General features: G+C 40.7%; 1 protein-coding gene across 1 annotated transcript in view; it reads right to left on the reverse strand.

The window, feature by feature from the left end:
- Positions 1 to 15,230, reverse strand: part of LOC129738567 (uncharacterized transmembrane protein DDB_G0289901-like) — a 189,203-nt gene extending 173,973 nt beyond the window's left edge. The window contains exons 1-2 of the mRNA XM_055729798.1: positions 14,787 to 15,230; positions 8,977 to 9,472 (exon numbers count right to left, since the gene is read on the reverse strand). The gene's annotated coding sequence lies outside the window, so the exon portion shown is untranslated. The remainder of the gene's footprint in view (positions 1 to 8,976; positions 9,473 to 14,786) is intronic.
- Positions 15,231 to 15,688: the final 458 nt, after the last annotated feature.

Below are 15,688 nucleotides of genomic sequence, written 5' to 3' on the forward strand. Positions count from 1 at the left end.
GGCGTCAACAACTTCAAAATTTGAAAGCTGAAAATGTAGTGAGTGAAATGTGTCGCGACGAAATCTCACAAATCATGCGCGATCTCACGTACTCAGCTGCTATCTTTCCTGCAGAAAAAGGAAGCGGAGATTCCAATTCGGGGTGAACGTGATGCGATTCTAGTTTGGAAGTTTTTCAATCAGCCATGCTTGGTAAGAAATCCTACAGGAGGAAAAGGGTGAGATGTATAAGTGCATGAGTACAGTTACCCCTTGATATAGAATATTAGGGTGACGATATGTTTTCTACGGAAAACATTTCTGGGAACGCCAAAGTCAAAGTACTCCGAAAAACAGTTGAAGGTTTTCAGGATGCCTATAAGGGCGCTTTTAGCCCCATAGTTATTCAACCGAACGGGAACGAAGAGTTGCAGATTCTGGTTTCTCAATCCTAGCGGTCGCACGTTGAGAGGAATAGCTTCCAGCAGCACGGGACAGTCAATCCTCGAAGTGAGAAGATCCGCAACGACCAAAGGACGTGTAGCGTTTCTTCGGACTTGAAGCGTGTCTAAGTCTATCAGCCGGCAACGATTCTCATAACTGGGCAAACAAAAAGGGTCTTGCCAGTTCAGGAATCGAAGGGCATATCGCATGAAGCGCCGCTGGATATCCTCGATTCGTTCAACTCCATTTTGGTAGAAAGGGCACCAGACAGCAGAAGTTTACTCAAGAACGTAACGGACTATGCTACAATATAAGTTTTTTAAGCAGTACACATCTTTAAATTCTTCAGCCACGCGAAACAAGAAACCAAGATTTCTGGAGGCTTTGTCTACAACGTAGTTCGTGTGAGTTTTAAACTCAAACCGTTGATCGAGAATAATACCCAGATCGTTGATTTGGTCAACCCGGAAGATTATTTCTTCCCCGAGAATGTACTCAGCATAAAGAAAAAGAAATAATCGAGCATTTACAGCGATTTATCGGCAGGCAGTTGTTGTCGCACCAGTCAGCAAAAATGTTGAGCTGCCATTGCAGGAAATCGATGTCGTCTTTACCATTGCTGGTGTGATACAGTTTCAAATCATCGGCATAAGCGAGTTTTGGGCCATCGAGAAGCGAGAGAACATCATTTAAATAGATGACGAAAATTATTGGTCCTAAATAGCTTCCTTGCGGCACTCCGGAAGAGCCGTGAAACTGTTTCGAGAAGGATTCTCCAGTATGAACGGACAACTTCCGTCCCGTTAAGTAACTCCGAAACCTCTCCAGTAAAGATCCACAGAAGCCCAAGGGACCTAGCTTTGCGAGAGCAATCTCGTGGTTCACTTTATCAAATGCAGCAGACAAATCTGTATAAATAAGCATCGATGTGGGTCTTCATGGCATAGCATTCATGTACAAAAGATGTGAACGTCAGTAAATTTGTGGTAGTGTATCGTTCAGGCATGAAACCGTGCTGATCGTTTGAAAAGTGGTGCTTGCAGAATGAAAAAATGGGATCCAACACAACCAGCTCAAACAGTTTTGCAATAGCACACAGAGCTGAGCTACCACGGTAATTGTTAATATCTTTCTTATCTCCCTTTTTGTAAACAGGAAACAGCTTCTTTCCACAAAGGATCAGAGAAATCTAGTTCATCTTCCCAATTGATAGAATCCAGAACGAGGAAGATAGGTACAAAGTCGGCATTCTTGAAATCATGATATAAGGATCTTGTTTTCTCTGCGGGAGTAAATATCCTGGCAACATAGAGTGAGATCACTAAGGCGAGGTGATAAAAGGGTGTTATCATGGAAAAATGGCTCGCAATTGGGGATTTTTTTTTATTATCTGACAATTTGCGCCGGGGGTCTTCAGATTTTCTCCAAAATTGAAAATTTGGTTCATTTTTGTGACTTAAAAACACATGTATTTTTTCAGATTTCTAACATTTTTATTTTTTGAGTTAGCTTCGGTTAGATTTTTTTGTAAATAAAAAATAACCATTTTTCAAAGCTACATAACTCTGTTGTTTCTCAACGGAAATTATAAAATAGCACATCAAAATGCATTGAAATTTTATCAGCTTTCCAAATAGAATAGTTGAAAAAAATTAAATAATTACCTTCAACATGAAAAGTTGTAAATAAACTTTAAATGGCGTCTAAAAGTACCGTCTGCACCACCGAATATTTTGCAAAAAATACCATTGTATAGCTCGATTCATGATGCAACTTTCATCTGAAGACACCAAAGTGGGCCATTAACACCTTGAAGAGTTATGAAAGAAATAATGACAATAAATCTCTTTTTTTGCATCGAAAACAAACAATGGTGGAACAACTGCGCTCACACATGGAGATAGCGCGCACTTCTTACAACATGGAAACAAAAGAACTTACCAAAGCAGGTAAAAAACACTACTTTTTCGTGCTTTGTAGAGTGTTTGCAGCAAAACTAACTTTAAATTTTAACCGAAATTCTGAGTATCGTATTGTTTAAGTGATATAACTAATATGGGAATGTTGCTTTTACAACCTGTTCATATACTATGTAACTTATTAATTTTTCGATCAAAGATCATTGTGAAGCATAATCAATGCCAATAGTAGAAGGTTCAGTCCCTGTGATTGGGATCACAAAAATGTGATTAAAAAAATGAAATATAGACGTGCTTTACATAGTTTTTATATCGGGAGCTAAGCACTGGACACCAAAATCCTTTCCCATTGATCAAAAAAGTATGAGAAAGTGGCAAATGTTGTAGAAATAATCAAAAAGCTCAGTATGGCCAGCCCAGGCTGTAAAATGATGAAAATATGATACTTTTACCGTATTCGTTTTCTACATTCGCCCAGTTTTGAGGTTTACCATACTCGAACGAACATAATTCGTCGTCAGTGTTTTGTTACCTCGATCGCTCACACACGAATCTTCAGTGTTCCACCGTCCATTTTAAATCAAATCTGGGGAATTACGGATGCAAAACCTAGCGCATAAACTTCTAAAAATGACAGTAAAATGTGCATAACTTGTTGTGACCTGGTGCAAAACTGGGTATAAACGAATACGTTAATAGATTTTTGGATATAACATGAAGTCAGTTAAGCTGCAACAATCTACCGCCCCTTCTTTCATGACAGTCCCATATATATATAGTGCTGTTTTGGAATATATTTTCAAACTGTGACCACCACTTTCAGCATAAACGAAAATCGTTTCTAGGTTGTCATAATAAATCGTTAGGCCTGAAATTTTCGAAATTGGCTTATTGGTAAGGTCGAGAGCACCATTTTTATTCATTATTTGAAACCTTTTTCGAATCTACTAGCATAACAGTCCCATACAAAATATATTTTTCTCGCCAAGCTACTTTCTAAGACTTAAATTTGATCATTTTTGAACTTCTAAATGCAATTGTCAGAAAAAGAAACATACTTTTGCGAAAAAATATCATGAATTCCACATTGTAAGTTGAATCTTTTTACGATTTTTGATTGCATCCGATAGTTTTTCGCTTAGGAAGTCATTCCTAAGAAAGTCAGACCTGCCTTCGAAAACTAGTGTGCATCATTCGACATCAAGTGAGATAAAAAAATGTTTAAATGATTCAAAGCAATAAACCAAAGACTATTTCGCCGAAAGAAACATTGAAAAGTTACCAAATCCGTGGTATTTCACATATGGAACTGTTATTCAGGTATATTTCATATAGGACAGCCACGAATGGATATTTTTTTTCGAAATTTCTAGAACAAAACCTCTTTTTTTGTCTTTTATGTTGAAGCCTTATGTTGACCTAAACTGACAAAAATTCATATGAGACTGTTATGCGAGTAGGGGCAGCCTGAAAAGGACGAAAAATAGTGTTTTTTACCAGCTTTGGTAAGTTCTTTTGTTTCCATGTTGTAAGAAGTGCTTGCTATCTCCATATGTGAGTGCAGTTGTTCGACCATTGTTTGTTTTCGATGCAAAAAAAGAGATTTATTGTCATTATTTATTTCATAACTCTTCAAGGTGTTAATGGCCCACTTTGGTGTCTTCAGATGAAAGTTGCATCATGAATCGAGCTATACAATGGTATTTTTTGCAAAATATTCGGTGGTGCAGACGGTACTTTTAGTCGCCATTTAAAGTTTATTTACAACTTTTCATGTTGAAGGTCATTATTTAATTTTTTTCAACTATTCTATTTGGAAAGCTGATAAAATTTCAATGCATTTTGATGTGCTATTTTATAATTTCCGTTGAGAAACACCAGAGTTATGTAGCTTTGAAAAATGGTTATTTTTTATTTACAAAAAAATCTAACCGAAGCTAACTCAAAAAATAAAAATGTTAGAAATCTGAAAAAATACATATGTTTTTAAGTCGCAAAAATGAACCAAATTTTCAATTTTGGGGAAAATCTGAAGACCCCCGGCGCAAACCCGTCAGATAATAAAAAAAAATCCCCAATTGTTTGTAGAAATTTTGCAACCTCTTCTTTGAGTGTACGTGAACAATTTTGGTAACCTTAGTACAAGGTCGGGCAATTGAAACTGCTACATTACTTCAACAGTAATTATTTCGTTGCACACGAAACACTATTGCACGACCCCTCGTCGTTTTGTTTACATTAAGTCTTAGCTATCATTGGATGTAAGTGTTACTTTTGTAATCAGGTGTTATCCGGAAAAATGGATCTCGAACAGAAACGTAGCGCTGTGGTTGCCTTGTTCCTAGCTGGCAAACGGCAGAAGGACATAGTTCGTGAGCTGTCCGATAGAAGTGTCTGCAGGAGTTTTGTATACCGTACAGTTGAAAGATACCTGGAGACCGGAAGTGCCAAAAAACGGAATGGTGGGGGACGCCGACCTACTGTGGTGACACCTACCATGGCGAAGACCGTCAAGAAGCGCCTTAAGAGAAATCCTCGTCGTAGGGCCACTAAATTGGCAGAGGATCTCAACATATCGGATCGAAGTCTCCGTCGGATCCTGAAAGATAAACTTCAGACCAAGCCCTACAAGATCCAAAAGGTTCAAGACCTTACGGTGAAGCAGAAACAAGAACGGGTAAAAAGAGCGAAGACGCTGCTGAAGAGGGCCTCGGAAGGAAGGTTGAAGAATATCGTGTTTACCGACGAGAAACTCTTCACCGTACAGCAGTTCGTGAATAAGCAGAACGAGAGTTTGGTTGCCAGACAGGTCATGAAGCCATGCCGACTTTGCTGACGGCCACCCGGCGACAGAAACAAGCATCGGTGATGGTTTGGGCCGGAATCACCCATGATGGCCAGGCTCCGCTGGTTTATGTCCATGTAGGAGTGAAGATCAACCAAAAAACATACTGGGAACTGGTTCCAGGGATTGGGTTTTCTAACAGGACTCGGTGCCGGCTCACAAAGCGAAGAAAACCCAACTTTGGATTGCGCAAAATTTTACAGTGTTCATTTCGAGCTCCGAGTGCGCGAGTCCGCCAGACCTGAACCCTATGGACTTCGCTGCTTGGAGTATGTTGGAGGCCGAAGTCTGCTCTAAGAAACATGAAAGTGTGAAGTTTCTGAAGCGACATCTCGTGGCAGCCTGGAATAAAATACCACAAGAACACCTACGGGCCTCATACGATGCGTTCCTCGACCGTTTGCGGCGAGTGGTTAAACTCAAGGTTCGAACTTTACCAGTGAATTTTGAAAAAGTATTTTGTTTTCAAGAGAAATTAAATGAATTTTAAATAAAAAGTTGTTGTTTTGATCATTTTATATGTTTATTTCAATGTAGCACTTCAATTGCCGGACCCTGTACATAGTAAAATAAGCCATATCCTAATCTTTGCGGGTGAGACCAAGGTTCTTAGATCACAAGATTCTCTGACTTTTTCAGTAAGTAGGCAAGGAGAGCGCGGTGAGGTTCAGTGAGTTTGTTTGTAAACATCGGAAAATTTGTTCGAGCTGAGAGCTTTGTTAGTAAACAAACTCCAGGAACTCCATAGTAGCCAAATCAAAATGGTTGATACAAACGTCACTTTACTCACACCATGATTTTGTTTATATAGTGTGCGTGAAAAGCGTTTAAACTAGTGGTTGAACTCAAGCAATTATTCCTTAGTTGGCGCTAGTGTGAAGTCGCTTAAATTTCAGGGAAGTCGATAGAATCTGCTTAAACGTCATCTTTCATACACGTTACGATCATTAAACACAATTTGTGAGAAATGTTGACCTTTTCCGTCAGTAGATGGTGCTGATGTTTGTAATAAAAAAAATCTGTTGGAATTAAATACGAAGCATGCAAAGAGTTCTGATTCATTATATCCACTATCTTTGAAAAAAAAAATCTTTGCTATCAGTACCACTTCACAAAATATACAATTTTGGCCCACTGTTCTTTGATTCGGTTTGCCCCCTTTCCTGAAAAGTGCAATTAAAAAAAACACTTGTTTTCTTTAGAAAATACAACATTCGAAATTTCAAACGGAGGATGGGATGAATCATCCAATAGGATGAAAATACCTGAAATTTCAGGCACCGATAAAAGATTCTTCAATAAAGTTTCAGAACTTAATCGTCTTTTTCAGAAGCTCTCAAACCACAGTATATGACTTGAAAGGCGTCGAAATTAACGTCAGCAGCTGTTATTATTGCATTAAGGTGAGAGCTTCAACGAATATGCACAAGTCAACTGGAGAATGATATAGAACGCTCAGGAGGGACAAGTTCTGTCCAGTGACCGAAAACTTACAAGTGCCGTGTACTATTTTCGTCGATGGTTTTGTCCTGTTTTTGTCCTCTCGTCGTTTCACAACAACAGGAAAGTCGGTGACCTTTCAGCAGAACTATGCTATGGATGTTTTGAATGTGTTTTATTTTTGGAAGGTAAAACAATAAAAAAAAACTTGCAGGTTAGTTACCAATTAAAATAAACAATAAGTTCAAGAGAAAGTTGCGAGGCAAAACGCTTCAACGCTTCAAAGTTTCTTCTGAAAAATATTGATTTAAAAAACAATTCTGACGTATTAAACGTCATAATTGTTAATTAACAATTTTATAAAAACAGTGCTAGAAACATACTCACTTAACAAAATTATGATTTAAACACCATGGCAAAGGAAAACAGGTTTCACCAAACCCATCTTCAAAATCGATTATCACCGGTTTTAAGAATAACAAAAACACAATGGAACCATTAGATATTAAGTCCACCCAAAAGCAGCTTCGGCTAGACACATTTCCGACACCAGCTCTTTCACGATTAGGTCGTCGTTAAATGTCTGAAGCAAGAAAAAAAACCTCCGAACGACTTAGTGTTTGTTATTCTTCCATACAAGCCATGTAGAGAGTAGGTATGTACGTGAATATGGAGCTAAACTTTTGGAAAGAACAAATAAACCGTGCAGCTCGGTGACGACACCGTGTTACTGCAAATATGGCTCAAAATGCAGCGCTATGTTTGCATAAAAACGATCAACATCGGATGGTAGGGTGCTAGCCATTGTTAGTCACTTTTGGAAAAGGAAATCACAGTTATTTATATTTTCTAATTCTTTTAAGGGAATATAATGAACTTTAGCTTAGCTTGGTAGACAACAATGAAAAAAAGTTTCATTTTGATTAACTATTATGTGACATATGTACATGTGTTGGGGATAATTCCATTAAGATGGTGGATTAAGCCGCAACACGGAGAAGGAAAAAAAACAAAGATCTTTTATCAATTTTCCTCTTTTTTACATTTTCCTAAAATCAACTATACTTATAAAGAAATTAACTTTGATTGATAGTTGGATTTACCATACTTTTAGTACGAACAACCATATTCATCGTTGATTTTCATATTTTAATCATAGAAATAACCATATCAATTCCAGCAATTGAGTTATTATGTCTGTTCACTTTCCATATTTTTTTTCGAAATTTTCATCTTTCTTTAGAACGTAATAGGATGTAAAAAATTATAAAAATCTAGACATATATTTAGCAACACTACCTGAAAAACGACCTTTTATGCTCTTATACCCTTTGGCTCTGCGGGATTCATATGTAATAGTTGCAAGGATTCAAATTAGCAGTCTGAGCTTTCCTCTTTCTTATTTCAGTAATTTAGGGTTGGGGAAACAACAGAGTGTCTAATCAATTGTTTTAACTGTCAATCCAAGAACAATCTTCACAATCACTCGATGTCAACCCAAACGATGCAGCCAACAATTTGCATTGGATCGAAGCCATCGATATGCACGTACATCTTATGCGGGCAGCACGCCAATGGGGCGCCAATCTTCGACGTTTTGGTGCTTGAAATTCGAAACTTTTCGTCACCTTTCTTAATGGCAAACAGCTTGAATTTCCGAGTCGTGATCAAGCATTCTTTTTTGTTTGTTGATGTTGATATTATCCCTAAATCGAGATCGACGTTTCCAATGGCGACGGAATTTCGCCAATGAGGTGCCGATGTACGATTTTGAAAACACATTAGATTTTTAAAATTTATTAATTGATACAAAAATAAATAAACCATAATTCATTTTATCGGTTGCTCTCGGTCATGTCATTGAAAAACGAAATCGTACTTCTTGACATTGAACTTGACTCTATATTTTTTGCAACCTCCAACCTCGTCAGTTCCACAATGCCTCGGTGAAAACCTCTACTCTATAGCTGCGAACAATTTTCCGACGGATGTTTATCCAACCGGGGCAGAATGCCACAGCCGGCATCCGCTTTCGGGTGTTTATTTTTCTGGGGCTGACGCCTCGGTAGCGAAAATTCTTCATTCTGCGGATACCGTCTTATTGCGTCATCGGAGTATTTTATCGGTGTCTTTTGGGAAAAAGAGTGAATTGTTGCTTTAAAGATATGCCAAGTGCGGCAAAAATGTACAGCTCCTTTTTGGTAAATGTTCTTGAAAAGTATTCAATTAAAAATTCCAGTTTTAAACGGCAACTAGAGTACAATTATAAAATTGAGAAATATCAAAACTTATCGATTACCAAATAATTTTGAAATCTTAAAAACAGTAAATAACAAAAGATTGACTTACCTATTAATACAAGCAGTATTGATGTGAGAAAGTTCTAGGCTCCAATGTCAGGTGTCTCACAAATGTAATAACAGATAATCCAAGAAAATCGTTACTGAAAATGTTTTGCGTATTTCTTCAACTTATTTTCCCTTACCGTGCAACTTAAACATGATTCCGAACTCACATAAACTGGGTTTTTTTTCCGACGGGGTTAACACCTGGTTTCAATTAACTCAACTTACGCAATTGTAAGAATTTGAAAAACACTTCACTTTAGCAACACTTAGAAAACTCTGACCAGTTGCTCATTTGAAAAACAAAACGATAACTTCAGTATTTTTCTCAATCTTCTGGAGATCTTTAGCTTAAACCCAGACTTCAACGTCACTTTCAGCAACGAACAAATGGGTTACAATTCCAGAGGGATTTTTAAACTTTTATACAACACTTGTTATCTAAAGCGCACGTCTTAACTACCCTTCGCCGAAGTCGGTTACACAAGCTGATACGAAGCCTGAAAAAAAACAAAATTATCAAAATTAGAAAAAGGTATTAGAACTCCACATTCATTGGTTTATCAAAGAAATATCAGTTTTCCTGTGTTCTCAAATCACAGCGGTCAAGTCTTCAGTCTCGTGCTGCATATCTCACATCTCATGACTAAAATCTCAGGTCTCAGTTCTCATTTTTCATGCCTAAAGTATCATGCCTTAGGTCTTAACATCCAAGCCTCAGAGTATAGTTTCTTCCAGTTTAAAAAAAATGGAACGTAATAGAAGAAAATTGAAACATACGCACATATTCGTTTGGCTGAATAGTTGAAAAAGATCAATATTCGGTATTCGGCTGTTCGCCGAATACCACCATTCGGTACATCTCTACTAAAAAGTCCTTCGTGTGCACCAAAACATTTAATTCCACAATGTCAAAGTGGTTCAAAACAAGAAAACATAGCTAAAATCTATGTTATTTGCATTAGGTTTTCATGTTTCGTCTGTAATGTCATTAGAATACAACTTTATTAATTAGCGATGGCTAATTGTCACTTTCCATTTTTTATATTCCCTAACCGGGAAAGTACCCATTTTTCAATGAGTAAAATGATACTTCTACCCAGAACATCTGGCAACACTGTTGTGTTACCACGAACCCAATTTGAGTAGTCTCGCTTAACCGTGTGATGATGTAAACATTTGTACCGCGTTTATCATCATCACCTGTCATCAGCTATCATTGATCCATTGTTCTCGATTGCGAATTGGACACAAAGAATGTGGAGAACCAAAACAAATAATGGTTCTGCACGTGGCAGTAGAAGTCGTTCCGGACGCCAGAGAAAAACGTAAGTTTCAACACCTCCCCTCAATTCATAAATTGAGAATGCTGAACAGTAACGCCTTCGTGAACGCATCAGCTGGCTAATCCTCAGTAGAAATGTGTCTAAAAGAAAGCTGAGCTCTTACGGTCTCCCTGATGAATGCATACTTTATGACCAGATGTTTCATCCGCTAATGAGTCCGCGCCTCTTCCAGATACTGGATGCAAAGGATGTTGTCCTCCATTAACGTGAAAGGAGTGCTAACCACACCCAATACACCAAGGAAGTTTGTTAACCACAAACCTTCCTTAACTGCATGGCAGAAGGCTCCTATCTCAGCTTCGGTCGACGACAGACTGACCGTTTGCTGACGTTTCGTTGACCACGAAACTAGATTGCCGTAAATCATGTAAGCGTAGCCTGATACAGATCTTCGATCATCGAAGTCGTTGGCAAAATCTCATCAGCATATTTATCCGATAAGTTTTTCCTATTTCGCGTTTCTGCGGAATACCAACGCCGTAATGGTTTTACCACAAAGGTACCGCAGCCGATCAACCGATCAATTCATTGAACGGTTGTTCGGTGATAACCTCTCCATCGTTCAGCTTCGTCCAGCGAAAGTTTGTATCAAGGGGTGTGCTTACTGGTTTACAACGGCCAGTCGTTGCAGAACCTTTTCGACGTATCCTGATTGCGAAATCTCGATGATGCTATTCGGGAAGTCTCGCTTGATGATCATCCCCAAGGAAAGTCTTCACTCCCTGGAGATCCTTCATCTGGAATAGCCTTTCAAGCTCGGTCTTGATCCAGGTAACCTCTGAAATGTCTTTTACGGCAATCAGGATCCACGTACAGGATGAGGGTCAGTCCTCGTTTGAAGGATCGGTAAACAGAGCAATCACTCTTCAACGGATAGAAACCAAGCTTTCTTATCTCATCGTCGAATAGCTGATTCCAAGCACGACCCGCTTGCTTCAAGCCGTAGAGGCTTTTCCTCAATCGAACGACCTTCGATTTGCCGACGTCGTCGTTTGGTAACTGCATGAAGATATCCTCTTCTAAATTTCCATTCAGGAATGGAGTTTTGACGTCCATCTGATGAACGACCATATCGAATCCGTTCGCCAAAGCCAACTCGGTTCGAACGCTCTCTATCTTGGCAACCGGTGCATAGGTTTCTCAGTAGTCCAATCCTGATCTTTGGAAACATCCTTTCGTGACCAATCGAGCCTTGTAACGACCATCGTCCTTCACGGTGAACACCCACTTGGACAGGATGGGTTTCCTGTAACCCGGAGGCAAGCTAATCGCTTCCTAAGTCTTGTTCCCCTTCAGGGCTGTCTCCTCGTCGATGGCGACCTTCCAGGAATCCCAGTCCTCCCGACGCTTCAGCTCAGTGATGTTCTGAGTTAGCTTCTCAACAACACCAGCGGCTACGTTAGCCACGTAGCGCTGAGAAGTTCCTCTTGTTCTTTGACTTCGTCTCAGAACCGGTTCAGGGGTGACGGAATCTTGGTCATCACCGCCGTCGTCTGGGAATTCCGTGCTGTTCTCGTAGTCGCTCTCGCCCTCACCACAGTGTGATCGGGATCAGCAGATACATCGGCTAACCGCTCAGATGTGTTTTCTGTTGTTGATACATCGGCTGACCGCTCAAATGTGATTTTGAGTGCTCGCACATCGACTGGCTGCTCGGATGTGGGCTGTTGTTCTGGCTTATACACATCGGCTAACCACTCAAATGTGATGGCCTCTGGTGGGTCATCGACAGGCTTCTCGATGCCCTTCTCTGGCGCAGCACCGCCACGTACTGACTACAAAACGCTGGTTTCATCGAAGACCACATTGCGGCCTCCGACCGTACCACATCTCGAAAGGAGTCTTGTTGACCACAAGACTTCTTGTTGGTGATCTGTTTGTGAGGTACGCAGCGCACAAAACAGATTCGCCCACTTCGTCTTCGACAATCCGCTACAATGAATCATCGCTTTGGCCTTCTCCATCAGAGTACGGTTCGCTCGCTCGCTGACGCCGTTATGCTGCGGAGTATACGGGACCGTGAATATCATCGGAACACCTCACTCTTGTGCTTCATGAGATAGACGACCATGAAGTGGGTGAGGTTGTCAATGAAAGTGACGAAATAACGGAATCCGTCAATCGTCGGCACCTCCATATACCCACACAGGTCCGCGTGCAAAAGATATAATGGTCTATCCGACCTAGGTAGCTCGACGTTGTGAAGCCTGTTGGCTACTTGTCTACCTGGCATACAGCTTTCGCAGACAGCTTATTTCTCCACCTTAGCTGGAATATGGCAGATACCGTCTTATTACGGACCATTTGCTGGAACGCCTTTCTACGCCAAGCAAGGCTTTCCGCCTGATTTTAGGGCTCCATAACAAATTGGTGAAAATCTCCCCTGAAAACTCAAACTTGACTTGCTTCCCGAGAAGAGTTACCCTTTTCCCGTTCTCGGTGCGCTTTCTGACTGAAAGATGGTTTTCGTCGAGCTCTGGAATCACAAATACATTGTACAGTATAATTCTAACAATGGACTTTCCAGTTACACTGCTCAGATGCATTGTTCCAGTTCGGTTGGCTCTCAAACACCCGCCAGTCTTAGCTGTGTTGATGACATATGGCTCTGCCAGAGTCTTGACGTCAACCAACAGGATCTGATCTCGCACCATGTGTTGAATGGCACCTGAATCGATGACAAATCGAACCTTACGTTGATTCTGGTGGCTGATAACCTCAGCTTGCGAGCGATGAGAACTTCTAGTAGGCTGTTTTCTGGTAACCCCAGAAGAACGACCTCTTTTTGCCATCAACGCGTAATTCCGATGACTCTGAGAAACCTTAAGATTCAGCAGCATGGGGTAGTTGAAGTAGTGACAACTAGTCATAGCCCAAACCACCTCCTCGATGAATCCAGAAATTGCTTCCAGCTGTGCTCGTGCATGCTAACAGCAGCGCACAGTCAGAGCACGACACTAACCCTCTTGGCTAACAGCTCCATCCAGCTCTTCCGGGGTATTCTAGCAGGTGGACCTTCCAACTTTCGTGTTGCCCAGTTGCGGATCCAGGGACTCCTCCAGGCCGTCGGACGTGAGCTCTGCATGCTTACCGCAACGTGGCTCGTGACGGCATTGAGAGTAACCATTTCGTTGACTTTTGTCACTGACTATATGTTCCAAAATCACGAAGTGATCCACAATGTTATCAACACTAGTTTTGTGATTTCAACGAGGATTTTCGTGTGTTTCATTTTTTCATTTGTACGGTTTGTTAAAAATAAGGATAAAATAGAATGCCTATGGAGTGCATTTTACTATTAACGTTTAAAACACAAAATTACCACACTTTTGCGCACTGAGTGTGTATGTTCTTTTTTGCAGGATTTCGTTTTGCTAAAATTTCAAATGCTTTAAAAATCACAAAGCAGCTTCCATACACTGATGAGTCTAGTCAACCTCAATACTGCGCAAATTAGTGGATCGCCGTTTTTTCCTTCATACTTACTAGACACAAAGGTGCAATAAAACAAATTTTCCGGCAATAAAAACCACTAACACTTTTCAGAACGTCACATTGAACACCACCGGTTCGTTTGATTCCAATATTCAGAATCTTTTACAAGATTTAGCAGTGGTATGTTGGAATCTACAAAGTCATTGTATGAATGCTTACAATTTCATTGAGTTTAGAATTCAAAAACAACAGACAAAACCTAAGATTGTTGTCAAGATTTGTCTGGCGGCTTTGTGTTTTGAAAAAGAAACGGGACAATCTGAAGTTTTCCTAACCCAACACCACCCACCCACACGGTCGGGTGAATCGTTTTCGTCGGTTTTCTGATACGCACAAAATTTTACAACTCCAACACTACCACACATGGGCGAGCGAGGAAACGTTGTTCATGCCTCAAAGCGTAGCACAGCCATGTGATGATGGTGGTGTTTATCAGGATAAAATCGCACTAACACTTCTGGACCGCATTTCACAACAATAAATTTTCACTGACTGGCTGCTGCATATTCGCTTCGAGGGGTGGTTTAAGAGATTTTCCACCAGCCTAGCAGTTGGGTTGGCAGATTGGAGGGTGTGAGTGCTTTCTTTAAGTTTTCACATTCATGGACTGAAATGATTCCTTCTGTAAAGCAATTTGATTCGAATAAGGATACACCTGTCTGTCCTAGCTGGAAAATTACCACCCCCAATTTCTCACTGTAGTAGTATTGATAATCCGGCACACTGCCACTCACATTAGGGAGACTCTTTCACTTTTCAGCAAACGTATTTCAAGAAATGTCGGTCTCATCGTCGTGTAGTGTCCTTCCTCAAAAACACCCACGTCGTCAAGTGCCAACAGCTACCGGACGTCGTTAAAGGACGTAGACCTCGACCCTATGTCCCAATTGGTTGGCTTAATTATCCAGTCGAAATTGTATTCTACATTAGCCACTAACCAGACAACAGATTTTTCTTCCACCGGACTTCTTACCTTCGACAAATCACTTCCAGACGATGTAAGACTCTGCACTAGCACTGTGTATTACGTTAGTCGCTCTCTTTCCAGTGCGAGCGTCTTCACAATTAATCACGGTTCAACGAGTTTCAATCAATAATGTCTTCTTTACCGTAAGAATGTTACCCATCGAATGCACAATAATCCACTATCCTTAGCATAGACCATTCCGGCGGGGCCAAGAATCATCACCTGGGAGCTCCCAGACGAGAAGCGAGAAGCAAGCAGACACTAAGACCGCAAGATGAACCGTACCACCAACAATACCGTTGCAGTGACCGTCCGCCCGGAATACCGCATATACAGGTAGGTAGTCTACCAATGCTCTAGTGCAAGCTACTACTAAAAGAACGGTGAAAAAGAGACGACGACGCGCACACACGTTCCAGACTGTTTTGCGAATATAACTAAACTGTACCTTCATCGCGAGTCATCGCGTCAAACAGCAGCGAGCGACGGCCAAGCAGCAACGTCCAAGAGCATTCGCACATATACCGCAAGCGACGACGTCGTGTTCAATTTCCAACAAAAACATCACATACTAACGTCGACGTCGTCGGTCGTCCTCTCCCCGCGTCGTTTGCAGAACATTCATCCGCGTCTGATCCACTGGCTAGCAAGAGAATGGACCATGCCGATGCCACCCCATTCGCCGTCGTCTCCGTCGATGTCGTCGCGTGGTCTATCTCTCTTTCTCTCTTTGCGTTCAAGTTTTACTGTTTATCTCTCCCGTCTCAATTTGAGGAATGAAAACGGGATCTCTCACGGGCTTTCGCTCTTGGGTCAACTGCTTTTATGGGAAAGCCCCGAAGTTGAGCTTTATCCTATCACTAACTTTATTTAAGGCATGAAGCCAAGAAGCCATAATCATTTCGTTA

This window comes from Uranotaenia lowii, chromosome 1 (genome assembly GCF_029784155.1).
Source record: "Uranotaenia lowii strain MFRU-FL chromosome 1, ASM2978415v1, whole genome shotgun sequence".
Taxonomy (NCBI): Eukaryota; Metazoa; Arthropoda; class Insecta; order Diptera; family Culicidae; genus Uranotaenia; species Uranotaenia lowii.